Here is a 14,809-nt window from a genome sequence, read left to right as displayed (position 1 = left end):
TGTTTTAGGCTTTTTCAGGTAAGTTTTGGCAAACTACAGCCTGGCTTTTTTATGTCTCGGGGTAAGAAGTGGAGTCTTCCTGGGTCTCCTACCATACAGTCCCTTTTCATTCAGATGTCGACGGATAGTACGGGTTGACACCGTTGTACCCTCGGACTGCAGGGCAGCTTGAACTTGTTTGGATGTAAGTGGAGGTTCTTTATCCAACATCCGCACAATCTTGCGTTGAAATCTCTTGTCAATTTTTCTTTTCCGGCCACATCTAGGGAGGTTAGCCACAGTGCCATGGGCTTTAAACTTCTTGATGACATGGCGCATGGTAGACACAGGAACATTCAGGTCTTTGGAGATGGACTTGTAGACTTGAGATTGCTCATGCTTCCTCACAATTTGGTTTCTCAAGTCCTCAGACAGTTCTTTGGTCTTCTTTCTTTTCTCCATGCTCAATGTGGTACACACAAGGACACAGGACAGAGGTTGAGTCAACTTTAATCCATGTCAACTGGCTGCAAGTGTGATTTAGTTATTACCAACACCTGTTAGGTGCCACAGGTAAGTTATAGGTGCTGTTAATTACACAAATTAGAGAAGCATCACATGATTTTTCGAACAGTGCCAATACTTTTGTCCACCCTCTTTGTTATGTTTGGTGTGGAATTATATCCAATTTGGCTTTAGGACAATTCTCTTTGTGTTTTTTCATTTAAGACAAATTAAATGAAGATAATAATACCAAAGAATTTGTGTTTGCAATAATTTTCAGGAAGAAACTGAGTATTATCTGACAGAATTGCAGGGGTGTTAATACTTTTGGCCATGACTGTATGTGTGTATATATATATATATATATATATATATATATATATATATATACTGACCCCTTAGTATCCCCCAAACTGTTTGGTAGCTCCAACACTGTAATCTACACAATGTATGATGGCCCCATAGATAAGCTCCATATAGTATAATTCACCAGACAATCCTCTATATAGTCCACAATATAATACAATCCCCATAGGCAAACTCTGTATAGTATAATGCACTCCCCATAGACAGACTATATATAGTATAAGGCACCCTACCCATAGGCAGACTCTACTGTATAGTATAATGCAGCCCTTATAATGCAGCCTCACAGGCAGCCTCTATAGTATAATGTATCCCCACAGGCAGACATTAAATAGTATAATGCAGCTCTTAACATAATGCAGCCTCACAGACAGCCTCTATAGTATAATGCACCCCCACAGGCAGACTCTATAGCATAATGTACCCCCACAGGCAGACATTAAATAGTATAATGCAGCTCGTAACATAATGCAGCCTCACAGGCAGCCTCTATAGTATAATGCACCCCCACAGGCAGACTCTATAGCATAATGTACCCCCACAGGCAGACATTAAATAGTATAATGCAGCTCTTAACATAATGCAGCCTCACTGGCAGCCTCTATAGTATAATGCACCCCCACAGGCAGACTCTATAGCATAATGTACCCCCACAGGCAGACATTAAATAGTATAATGCAGCTCGTAACATAATGCAGCCTCACAGGCAGCCTCTATAGTATAATGCACCCCCACAGGCAGTCTCTATAGCATTATGCATCTCTCAATATAATACAGCCTCACAGGCAGCCTCTATAGTATAATGCACCCCCACAGTTAGCCTCTATAGTATAATGCACACCCACAGGCAGCGTCTATAGTACAATGCAGCCCTATAAAAAAATAAATCTAATACTCACCTTTTCTCGTTCCTTCGCTGCTCTGAGCTCCCGCACATCTCCAGACTGCAGGTGCCGAGTAGTGAGGTCATCGTGACCCCCTGTCAGTGTCGGCGATGGCGACATCAGAAGCTGAGGGGGGATGATGGGAGAGGGAGCGTAATGCTCCTCTCATCAATACGGTCAGCTGTATCAGCATCCAGCCGATACAGTTGATCCTTCCGATGACGGGCGGGGGGGCCACTGCTGGCACCGGGCCCTCACGTCTGCTCAGGGGCTCTGTAGCTGCCGGGTGGCAGAGAAGGGAGATACATTCTGCAGCAGAGAAGGGAGAATCTAACACTGTATCAGCGTGCTGTGGGTGGGTCCCCTCAGAGCGCAGGGCCCGGGGTGACCACCTCCTCTTCCCCCCTGGTAGCTACGATACTGGTCAGATTTTTACCTCTACAATATGGGCAAGACCAAAGAGCTTTATAAGGATGTCAGGGACAAGATCATACACCTGCACAAAGCTGGAATGGGCTACAAAACCATAAGTAAGACGCTGGGTGGGAAAGAGACAACTGTTGGTGCAATAGTCAGAAAATGGAAGAAACATAAAATGACTGTCAATAGACATTTATCTGGGGCACCATGCGATATTTCACCTCGAGGTGTATCCTTGATCATGAGGAAGGTGAGACATCAGCCGAAAACTATACACGGGGAACTTGTTAATGATCTCAATGCAGCTGGGACCACAGTCACCAAGAAAATCATTGGTGACACATTACGCCGTAAAGGCTTAAAATCCCGCAGTGCCCGCAAAGTCCCCCTGCATAAAAAGGCACATGTGCAGGCTCATCTGAAGTTTGCCAATGAACACTTGGATGATTCTGTGAGTGATTGGGAGAAGATGCTGTGGTCAGATGAGACAAAAATTGATGTCTTTGGCATTAACTCAAATCGCCTTGTTTGGAGAAAGAGAAATGTTGCCTATGACCCAAAGAACAACGTCCCCACTGTCAAGCATGGAGGTGGAAACAATATGTTTTGGGGGAGTTTCTCTGCTAAGGGCACAGGACTGCATCAGTGTGAGAATGGATGGAGCCATGTACCGTAAAATCCTGATTGACAACCTCTTTCACTCTGCAAGGACATTAAAAAAGGGTTGTCTGTGGGTCTTTCATCAGGGCAATGACCCAAAACATACAGCCAAGGCAACAAAGTAGTGGCTCAAAAAGAAGCACATTAAGGTCATGGAGTGGCCTAGCCAGTTTCTAGACCTTAATCCTATAGCAAATTTATTGAGTGAGTTGAAGCTCAGAGTTGCCAAGAAACAGCCTCAAAATCTTAATGATTTAGAGATGATCTGCAAAGAGGAGTGGACCAAAGTTCCTCCTGACATGTGCACAAACCTCATCACCAACTACAAAAAACGTCTGACTGCCGTGCTTGCCAACAAGGGTTTTGCCACCAAGTATTAAGTCTTGTTTGCCAAAGGGATCAAATACTTATTTCTCACTGCAAAATGCAAATACATTTCTATAATTTATACAATGTGATTTTCTGGATTTTATTTTTGATGTTTTATCTCTCAATGATAAAATTAACCTACCCTTAAAATTATAGACTGTCCATGTCTTTGTCAGTGGGCAAACTTACAAAATCGGCAAGGGATCAAATAATTATTTCCTTTACTGTATGTCGCCATTTTTTGAGATCCAAAACTTTTTATATTTTTCTAAGTTCTGAATTTTTTAAGCCAATAAAATAGAAAAAAAAACTACACGTTTAGAATCAAAGTAATTGTATTGACCTGAATAATCTTGTTGCCCTGCAATTTCACTGAACTCCGCAAACCTAAATCTCCAAAAAGCATTGGTGGAATTTAATTTTTAATTTTTGTCTTCATTCACCTCACTTGGAATTTTTTTTCCTTGTGTTTTTTTTTTTTTTATATTTCGGAACCATAAATAGTAAAGTGACTGGTGTAATTCAAAATTACAGCTCCTCTTGCAAAAAAGGGCCCCGGTTCTCACAAGGTTAAAGATGAACTCCTCCCATCACAATTTTTATCCTCTTACTATATTGCAGTCATCATATTATATGGCACTGTGTACTTACAATTGCTCATTTTGCCTTTCTACCCAGATAATTCTTCTCTTTTTCATTAGGTCTGACATCACATGATTAAAAATGCTATGCTGTATGTAGAAAAAGGAGGTCAATTTTCCCTGTACGAGTAACTGCAAAAACAACCATGGCAGGAGGAGAGGAGGGAGCAGCTGGATCAGGAGTTGAGGAGGGGAATGATAAATGCAGGAAAAAGAGACTTCCTGTTTCTGCACAAAGCAAAGAGAAGAATTAGCTGAATATAGAAAGGCAAAATGAGCAATTGTAAGTACACATTGGTATATAATGTGATTGCAATATATTAGGAGGATAAAAACTTTGATGGGAGGAGGGCTTCTTTTGCACATGGTTTACCCTTCCTTATTTTGCATCTGGGTCATATATTACCACGTGATGGACGCTCCAGGAGAAAATAACTAATGGCTTACTGGCAGAATTGTCTTGTAGGGATCGTCCTTGTAAGATGAACCCTTGAATAACTGACTGCTTATTTTTTGGGGGATAGATATGTTTGTAGGAGGTTGCCGTATGTATCTTTGTATTGTGAAATGCAGTGTGAATGTTGGGTTATGCTGTTATTCTAATGCCATTCTTATGGTAAAGTAACATTCTGCTAAATTCTCTTTCCTTCCACATATAAATTTGTAGCATTTCTTTAGTAATTCCTTTTGATAAATATATGAGCACATTGAGGCTATGTAGTCGTGAAGCTGTAGGAAAAGGTATCCGAGGCTGATTAACCTTCCGTGCGGGTTACTTCCCTCAGATCCCTATTTGCTATCCCGCTTCAATGCCATTCAGCACAAGATTGTCACAATTTAGTGAATTTCTGCCATCAGACTTGATGGCACCGTTACTAATAGCCGAAGTCTCTGATTCTCCTTGAACAGCATTGTTCAGACGCTGCCATTTAAATCATCAGGTGGAAGGAAGTGGGTGGAAAAAAAACAGGTTTTCTGCTGATTTTAAGTTAAAGAAAAAGTCAAAGAAATGGTTTTCTGCTCCTTTGATTTCAAAATAGTCAAGCAAGATAAATCCATTGTGTCTCCTTTCCGTCTCCTGCCGTTTTATGCTGCCAAGTATTGTCACATTGTAGATATAACCCCTTTTGAAATAAAGGGTCCCCCAAAGCCAAGCTTATCTCAGGAGGGGTCCCACTACCGGGGGCCAATTCCACCTCCTACGCTTTATCAGCTGCTATTGCCAGGGAAACCGCAGTTCAAGTTCTCAGCAAAATGACGAATCACACTGTCCATCAGAAGCAAAGGACATCCGTAGTGGATGCTCTGGTGGGCTTAGCACATGGGGGGCCATTTGGCGTATTCAGTTCGAGTATCCATTCAACCAGGCATTAGCACAAAAAAGCGTAAGAGACTAGTGACTCCAATTAATAATACATTATTTATTTGTTTTACTTATATAGCGCCATTATGCTCTGCAGCACTTTACATACATCGGCACCACTGTCCCCATTGGGGCTTGCAATTTAAATTCCCCTATCTGTATGTCTTTGGAGTGTGAGAGGAAACTGGAGAACCTGGAGGAAACTTACGCAAAGAAGGGGAGGACGTACAAACTCCTTGTTCACTGTGTGCATGGCCCATGTGTTTGTATTTAATTGTTTCCTTGTTTTTACAAGATTAGGGAGGTCTCCACCCCTCCTTTTTGGGCCATGCACATAAAAGCCGTCTTCTACAGCGTGTCCACATCGGACATTACCTGTCTGAATCCTGCTCATATAGGGACTATACTTGACCAGGTTTTTAAATACAAGAGTTAGGGACTTCTCTGATGGGGTTGCCTTGATGTTTGGTAGCGCGGCTTGGCATACATTTTTTGCAAAAAACGAATGAACCAAATACCCTGTTTTGTTAATTTTTTTACTAGCAATTGCTTTAAACAATTAATTTAAATTGTTTACTGTTACTTTTTTACAGCAGAGTATTTTTATACGTTTGTTTTACTGTGTTTTTCTGTGTTTCAAACTCCTTGCAGATGTTGTTTTTGGTGAGATTTAAACCCAGGTCCCCATCGTTGCAAAGTAACAGTGCTAACCAGTGAGCCACCATGCTACCCAAGGTTACAGTGCTAACAGTGGATATAAAGTCTGCACACTGCCAGACCAGTTTTTTTCCTTTTGTGTTTTTTCTTTGGGCTATAGTTTTATGACTTTATATACGGTATATCCCCCAACATGTCATAAACAATCCCTGGATAATTTTGAATAATTTTATTTTGCAGTTTTCCACTGTAACTAGTACATCCCTAGTAGCCCCAGTTACAGAGAAAACAGTCCTCTACCATGACACACGCTGTGTGTGATACTTACCTATGACCGGCTCCCCCGCTGGTTATCGCTGATCGCGCGAGAACGTTCAGGACTGTTTCTCGTCGTCAGCTTCCTGTGGCGCTTCCTGCTGTGAAGACGAGTGACGTGTGGAGCCGGGCGGGAGGACGCAGGATCGCCTGGTGTGACAGGTAAGTAGCGACCCCCGACCACAGCGATGTCGCTGGTGAGATCTGCCTATGTGGCAGCTCACTAGCGACCACTTAGCGATGTACCAGCGATCCTGACCGCGTCATATCGCTGGTCGGGATCGCTGGTACATCGCTAAGTGTGACAGTACCTTTAGGGATTGCACTGCTGCTGTCGAAAAGTGGTTGACGAAGATGAAGGTTAACAAAGATATCTGGTTAATTTTGCTGACCTAAAACATGTGAGTCAGGATATCATATTTTTTTGTCCTAATTTTTCTTACTTACGAAGATAAATGTGGAGAAAAAATCCATACACGTGCTGATACCTCAACATTTGTGGTTGCTTGAGTTTAGAATTAATGAATAGATTGGATGTAACTCTTTTATTAAAAGATGTTCTCCCCACTGTCATGGTAATTGAAGGCTACATAAGCCTTTATAATTCAAGAACGTTGGTCTTGCACTGATTGGTCCCATGATAAATTACTTCTTAATAGCCAGCCGTTGATGTTACATGCATCGACCGCACAAGGATTTTGCTCAGGACACATTAAAAGAAATAGACCGGGGCTTATTTCTTGGGTTATCTGTAAGCAAGGAAAAAATATCGAGAGGATTTACTTGATGAAAATGAAGGCTGCAAAATAAAAGGTGATAATTTAAGCATCTGGATACGAAGTGAACGTGGAGAGGTGAAAATGGTATGGACTTCAGCAGATGGCAAATACTGCTAAGAAGAAAAAAAAAATAGAAATTCAAGACAGATTTTCTTTAGCTAGTCATGTTTCTTTCCATCGGGTTGATCTTTATGGAGCGGCCCACCTGCAGGGACCCCGGATGAAATCATCTACGCTGTTCATAAATACACGTGTACGAGTGTCGTCTGTCTTTCAGATTTTATCGTAAATGTCCTAAAAAGCAAACTGTTCTTCACTAATTAGGTGTAAAGCTAACAGTGTTAAATTCTGTTGTTGAGACACCTTCTCAATTCTGCATGTTAATAGGCCTAGAACTAAAATACGTAGAAAATGTGTCCCAAACAATCTTGAGCTGGAATTTCACACTATATGTGCTGTTATTCTGCATTACTAAAAGACGCTTACCTTTCTATAAGGAAGTTATACTGTAATTACCTGTATGGACATAATCTTGTTTAACGGGTTCTCTGGGAATAGAAAAAAAATAACTAAAGAGAATGTGATTATAAATAATTAGTTAAATACTTTTAATTAGCAAATCACCATCATTTAATCTAGAATGAAATTGGCCGCTACCTTGTTACACTGACACCTTCCTGTCCTAGAATGTTGGGACAGGTGCGTGTGAGCATGTGCAGTAGAAAGTTCTGCTACTGTGACCTGTAGTTACCTATATGATGAACCCATACCTCGCCAACCCCAGAGCGCTGCCAGCCTGATAGGACTGCCACCAGTTCCTCGTTAGGTTTAAGCCCAGTCCATTAAGGCTACTTTCACATTAGCGTCGTGCAACGCACGTCGCAATGCGTCGTTTTGGGGAAAAAACGCATCCTGCAAAGTTGCCTGCAGGATGCGTTTTTTCTCCATTGACTTACATTAGTGTGACGGATGCGTCATGTTTTGGCGGCCGCAACACACACAAAAATGTTACATGTAAATTTTTTTGTGCGTCGTCTCCGCCATTTTCTACCGCGCATGCGCGGCCGAAACTCCGCCCCCTCCTCCCCAGACATTACAATGGGGCAGCGGATGCGATGAAAAACTGCATCCGCTGCCCCCGTTGTGCACGCCTTTCACAGCGTGCGGCGGTACGTCGCCCCGACGCAGGGCGACGGTCGTCGCACGACGCTAATGTGAAAGTAGCCTAACGGGATTACACTGAGCCAGAAACCAGCCCCGGTAGCATGGAAAGTTAATCTGAGAAACGGACATGTAGATTTGTAGATCGATATAAAATAGCTGCCCAAGGTTAAATTACATATTTAATAGCCATAAGTGCGCACTAGAAAATACACTATATACACGATGGTTATACATATACAATGATCAGATATGCAAATATAATAACGGTAGGACAAACAATATAAGCAGATGGATCATGTCAATTACCGGGTTGAAGTTCAACCTTGTGTGCACTCAACCACAGGGGACATGTACTGCCAGCTGGCTCCTTAGTTTTTCACAGCACGTTACTCGACATGACCCCCCTTTTGAAGTAGAACGCATGCATAACTGAGAGAGAAACCACATGGCCTTACAGAAGCTTTTATCCCCTTTGGGTCACTCCCCTCTTACCATCTGGGCTGAACCCAGATACCCTCCTTTTTGCCTCTAGCAGCTAAAAACTCCAAAACCTAAGATGAGTCATAACTTGGACTCAGGGACGCGGTTTTGGTGTCATCGGATCCGGCCAGGCCCCTGCTGCGCTTTGAAACTACACACATTTTTGCTCTCTGGTTCCTACTAGCCAGTCTATGTGTCTCTCGGCTTTGTGGTGCTAGAATGGATTGAGTCCGTGGAAGGTGTTCGTCATGTTCTGGAGATTTCGGAAATATGCACAATGTACGTCTCGGGTGTATAGTATTTCCATAACTCCTTATGGAATTATGATTCTAGAATGTTCTTTGCTGCTTCAGCATGACTTGATAAGCAAGCCTTTGTCCTGCTCGAAGATGGCTCAAGGTATGAGTTCTATCACTGACAGCATTTGGAGGCTTGACATCCTCCCCTGCTGAGCTAGATGACAGCTTTCTTCTTGAGGCTTTGAGAATATTGGACTTCCTACTGAGTCCCTGCTAGACAAAGAAAAGAAATTTTTATAATCTCGGGCCAAATAGGATACAAATGATTGTCATGAAATTATTTTGCCAATGTTCTTCACACCTATAGCTTATACTGTCTGTCACGAAGTGACTGGCCCTGTGTGACACGACCCAGCAAGCGGTCGGACACTAAACGACAAACAAACAAGGGAACACCGGGGACACAATTACAACGGATGTCCCTGCGATAGGGAACAGGGAAACCTCCTGCAGTCTCTCCTGAGGCTGTGCCCTGGTCTATCCTGATGTCCCTGTATGGCTTCTCTCAAACCGTCGCCGAGCTGGAAACCTTAGCCCTAACTTGCCCTGCACCTATCCCTCAATAGGGAATTGGTAAGTGTGGACACTGGTCCCACCACTGCACTAATATAACACCAAGTGAAGATATACAAATGAGGTAAGACAAACAACACTTAGCTTTGTCTGCTAAAATGCACTGCACAGCAGAGTTAGGCACCAGATCACAGCATTCAGCTGAAGCACCACTGCACTCAGCCAGCTCCTGACTCCTGCTTGGTTGGTCTCCAAAGAGGAAGTGTATCACCAACAGTTATGTGAAGCATCAGGTGACCTTTTAAAGGAAGGTGGGAGTGGTCACCACCTACATCAGCAAATCGACCAGCCATGTAATTACACAAGCGGCCACCGGGGGGAAAAACTGATGTTAACCCCCGATGGTCTGAAAGGAAAAAAGTTTATATAAGAGAATCCTAGATCTGACACAGATCCAAAAATGGATCGTGACACTGTCACTCAGAAATACAGGGTGGATAGCAGTGTGAGAAGCTTCATCTTACTTCACCACGTATGGCATCTCCATTGTTGAATCAGATAGATATAGTGGACAGCAGTGCAAGTAGCTCTTATTTTCTCATTACTCCTAGTATCTCCAGTATTAGATGAGAAAGACAGAGTGGACAGCAGTGTAAGCAACCTCTTCTCTTACCTCTGGATTTCTTGTATCTCCAGTAGTTGGAGCAGTCTCTTCTTACATCCACATTCATGGTAGATAAAATAAATGGGGTGGACAGCAGTGTGAGTGGCTTTTTCTGATCTCCGCACCCCTGGTATCTCCAGTATTATATCTAAAATACGTGGTGATCAATAGCGTGAGCATCCTATTCTTACCTCACCACCATGATGGTATCTACATCATTATATCAGATAAACATAGTGGACAGCAGGCACAAGTAGCCTCTTATTATGTCAGTACTCATACAGTAGTATCGCCAGTATTAGATTAAAAACAACAGGGTCGACAGAAGTGTAAGCAGCCTCTTCTTACATCCACATTCCTTGTATGTTCAGTGTTTGATCACATTAACAGGGTGGACAGCACTGAGTGGCTTCATGTGACCTCAGCACTCTTGGTATCTCCAGTATTATATCAGATAGACATGGTGGACAGCAGTGTGAGCAGCCTCTTATTCTTCAGTACTCCTTGTATCTCCATTATTAGATGAGAAAGACGTGGTACTCAGCGATGTAGGCAGCCTCTTCTGACCTCAGCACCCCTGTGACTTCCAGTATTGGATCAGAATATCAACTGGGTATGCATCTTCCTACACATGAACATAGTTAGGAGCACCCTACTGCAATGCTGACATTCCAGCACAGGTTTCTGTCATTTTAACAAGCCTGTGTCCTTTTTACCTTTTTATTTTTACAATGATTGCCTCCCTAGACAACTGGTTTTGATTTCCTAATTACAAGTATATAGGAATTTGTTTATAATAAAATTTCCTTTAGTTTATTTTTGACCTGATTTCCCCTTTAATTGGGTTGTCTTGGAATGGAAAAATAATGTCTTGATGTGTCATAGAGACACTTGTAAGAAGTTTCGGAGTTTCGTGGACCACCGATGATTCCAAGAGCGAAAGTGTTCTATAAGATACAAATCTGTTACTGAAAATTTGGCAACAGGTTTTGTGAAAATGCCAATGATTTGGGTATCTGTGATATATCAGATCATTTTGACTGGATTTCTTCTTTTGATAGAACCATATAGTACAGTATACAGACAATGGGGCCGATCATCTATTGTGACTGTGTCCATAAAAATTCACCATATTTTGGTACAAATTGTTGCATCTGGTTAAACACCTTTTTTTTTTTTTTTTTTTTTTTTTTTGCTTTTAACATGTTTAATGCAGATTGTCAAATGCAAAGGGTTTGGCTTCATTGTGGGGGGCTTGGCTTGGCCGGAAAGTTAACTTGGCTTACCACCTGCCAATCTTTTGATGTAAAAGTAAGTGAACTAAGAGGTGGAGGAAAGTTAAAATCTGGATTCCAAATGTATCATCCCAGCATGATCCATAGGGAATGAATGGAAAAGTGGTTGAGCATGTGCACTGGTCCACAGTTATATTGGAGATAAATGTTCCTTGGTGCTGGCCCCAACAGTACGACACCCCCATCTATCAATAAATGATCACCTATTCTGTGGACAGATAATAGCTTGTTTTCACCAGGCTTCCCCTTTATAGGTAGGGGGGAAGCATCAGAGAATCTAAAAAGTGGAATTTGAGTGATATTTTGTGGATAGATTAACAAAGTGTATCTGTATAAAGTGGTGGTAGACTTTTACAGAGTTTACTGGTAAATCATGTTATCCATTTTAGAACAGGTGCAAAAACAACCATGACGATTATGCTCACCGGTTTATGGAGATGTAACTTTCTAGCCCTTTGTACACCACTGTAATGTGTGAACATAAAGCATAGTGTACAGCCATCTTTAATTGCCAGGAGCTATACAGGAACCTTTGTAATGACTTGCACCTGGTTCAGAGATGAGGTGTTCTTAAAATTAAACCAGCCATAAAATATACCGTAAAGAGGCGATAATGCACTTTCAGTCTCATTGACCTCATTTAAATGTTTAGCTTGTTGAGCCTCATTCATATTCATATATTATATATAAGTTGTCTCCTTGATAGTCCTCTGCTCTAAGTAAAACTGAGCCTGTAATGCGAGAGGGGAATAAAAGTTTGTAATGGGGTTTTAGACTTTTTAGGCATCTAATCCATGTAAGCAACAACCACACGGACCCAAGTTAGTGGGGCCATTCATTCATAACACCTGTGTGACCAATCTTGGAAATATCTTGTGCGTATCCTGTTTGGGCTAGTATTTCTTTCTTCTTATGCTAGCCCACAGAGACTTGAACAAAAAAAAAGTAGAATGTATCTGCCTTTTGTGAGTGCAAAATGTGCACATGGTCGTGAGAACATAGCGTAACACTTTGTGGGTAGACGGGGATGAACAGAGAGCAGAAGATGTCAGCCCTAATATACAGTGCCTTGCGAAAGTATTCGGCCCCCTGGAACTTTTCAACCTTTTCCCACATATCATGATTCGAACATAAAGATACCAAATGTAAATTTTTGGTGAAGAATCAACAACAAGTGGGACATAATTGTGAAGTTGATTGAAATTTATTGGTTATTTTAAATTTTTGTGGAAATTCAAAAACTGAAAAGTGGGGCGTGCAATATTATTCAGCCCCTTTACTTTCAGTGCAGCAAACTCACTCCAGCAGAAGTTCATTGTGGATCTCTGAATGATCCAATGTTGTCCTAAATGACTAATGATGATAAATATAATCCACCTGTGTGTAATCAAGTCTCCGTATATATGCACCTGCTCTGTGATAGTCTCAGGGTTCTGTTTGAAGCACAGAGAGCATCATGAAGACCAAGGAACACAACAGGCAGCTCCGTGATACTGGTTTGGAGAAGTTTAAAGCCGGATTTGGATACAAAATGATTTCCAAAACTTTAAACATCCCAAGGAGCACTATGCAAGAGGTCATATTGAAATGGAAGGAGTATCATACCACTGCAAATCTACCAAGACCCGGCCGTCCCGCTAAGCTTTCATCTCAAACAAGGAGAAGACTGATCAGAGATGCAGCCAAGAGGCCCATGATCACTCTGGATGAACTGCAGAGATCTACAGCTGAGGTGGGACAGTCTGTCCATAGGACAACAATCAGTCGTACACTGCACAAATCTGGCCTTTATGGAAGAGTGGCAAGAAGAAAGCCATTTCTCAAAGATATCCATAAAAAGTGTTTAAAGTTTGCAACAAGCCACCTGGGAGACACACCAAACGTGGAAGAAGGTGCTCTGGTCAGATGAAACCAAAATCAAACTTTTTGGCAACAATGCCAAACGATGTGTTTGGCGTAAAGGCAACACAGCTCATCACCCTGAACACACCATCCCCACTGTCAAACATGTTGGTGGCAGCATCATGGTTTGGGCCTGCTTTTCTTCAGCAGGGACAGGGAAAGATGGTTAAAATTGATGGGAAGATGGATGGAGCCAAATACAGGACCAATCTTGAAGAAAACCTGTTGGAATCTGCAAAAGACCTGAGACTGGGACGGAAATTTGTCTTCCAACAAGACAATGATCCCAAACATAAAGCAAAATCTACACTGGAATGGTTCACAACTAAACGTATCCAGGTGTTAGAATGGCCAAGTCAAAGTCCAGACCTGAATCCAATCGAGAATCTGTCGAAAGAGCTGAAAACTGCTGTTCACAAACGATCTCCATCAAACCTCACTGAGCTCGAGCTGTTTGCCAAGGAAGAATGGGCGAGAATTTCAGTCTCTCGATGTAAAAAACTGATAGACATACCCCAAGCGACTTGCAGCTGTAATCGCAGCAAAAGGTGGCGCAACAAAGTATTAAAGGGGCCGAATAATATTGCACGCCCCACTTGCGAAGTTGAACGAAATTTATTGGTTATTTTAAATTTTTGTGGAGATTCAAAATAACCAATAAATTTCGTTCAACTTCACAATTGTGTCCCACTTGTTGTTGATTCTTCACCAAAAATTTACATTTGGTATCTTTATGTTTGAAGCATGATATGTAGGAAAAGGTTGAAAAAGTTCCAGGTGGCCGAATACTTTCGCAAGGCACTGTATGTCAGAAGCAGCAGCACAGTCAGCTACGTAAAGAGTGGCACAGACTCTACAGTGACACGGTAGTGGGAAGTGTGTACTGACTAATGAAAAGTTACTTCAATTTGCATTTTCTAAGCAGATGAAAAATGAAATAATCTGTGCACATGTGTACATTACTTTAATTCTGTGTTGAAAGTATATTTAAAGGGGATGTAAGTTATTATTGATCTATACCATGAGCGATAATTTACTAATCCTCTGGAATTCCAGCCCTAACTAAATGGAGCGGAGGTCATCATGCACACCATTGCTCTATTCATTGTCTATAGGACTGCTAGAGATAGTCGAGTGCTTTACTCAGGTCCCGCAGACAGTTACTTGAGTGGTAGTGCACATACTTGACCTCCATTCCAATCAAACAGGGCTATTGGTAGACCCATCCCTGGATCAGTGGTGGTCCCTTTGATCCAGATCAGTAAAATTTTAACTTTTAGTCCCATTATAGTGTATATGGAGTCCAAAGTGTTAGTCCTTTACTTGAGGAGCATCATTAGGATCTTCCACTTTACCAATGTGACGAGCCGAATCACACGGCATCTTCCTTGTCGACGTTTTCTATTGCATTTTTATAAGCGCTTTGTATAATGCCGAGAAGTGGAGAATGACACTTTCAGTAGATATGTGAAAGACCAACATTTTGGGCATCACATACACTACAATGGGATTAAAAAACATTTTCATGGAAATTATACATCTTACAGAAATTACT

At 41.8% G+C, this 14,809-nt stretch overlaps 1 protein-coding gene and 1 long non-coding RNA gene across 2 annotated transcripts in view; one reads left to right on the top strand and one right to left on the bottom strand.

Annotated features, from left to right (window-relative positions):
* Nucleotides 1–14,809, top strand: part of EIPR1 (EARP complex and GARP complex interacting protein 1) — a 291,898-nt gene that overhangs the window by 123,606 nt on the left and 153,483 nt on the right. The window lies entirely within an intron of this gene.
* Nucleotides 6,496–14,809, bottom strand: part of LOC141083766 (uncharacterized) — a 79,825-nt gene continuing 71,511 nt past the window's right edge. The window contains exons 3-4 of the long non-coding RNA XR_012230824.1: nucleotides 7,454–7,483; nucleotides 6,496–6,907 (exon numbers count right to left, since the gene is read on the bottom strand). This is a non-coding gene — a long non-coding RNA (uncharacterized lncRNA). The remainder of the gene's footprint in view (nucleotides 6,908–7,453; nucleotides 7,484–14,809) is intronic.

The sequence above is a fragment of the Dendrobates tinctorius genome, unplaced genomic scaffold, assembly GCF_039654945.1.
Source record: "Dendrobates tinctorius isolate UK_male_01 unplaced genomic scaffold, ASM3965494v1 ptg000021l, whole genome shotgun sequence".
Lineage (NCBI taxonomy): Eukaryota > Metazoa > Chordata > Amphibia > Anura > Dendrobatidae > Dendrobates > Dendrobates tinctorius.
Note: the sequence above shows the minus strand (reverse complement) of the source record. Positions and strands in the feature narration are given on the sequence as shown.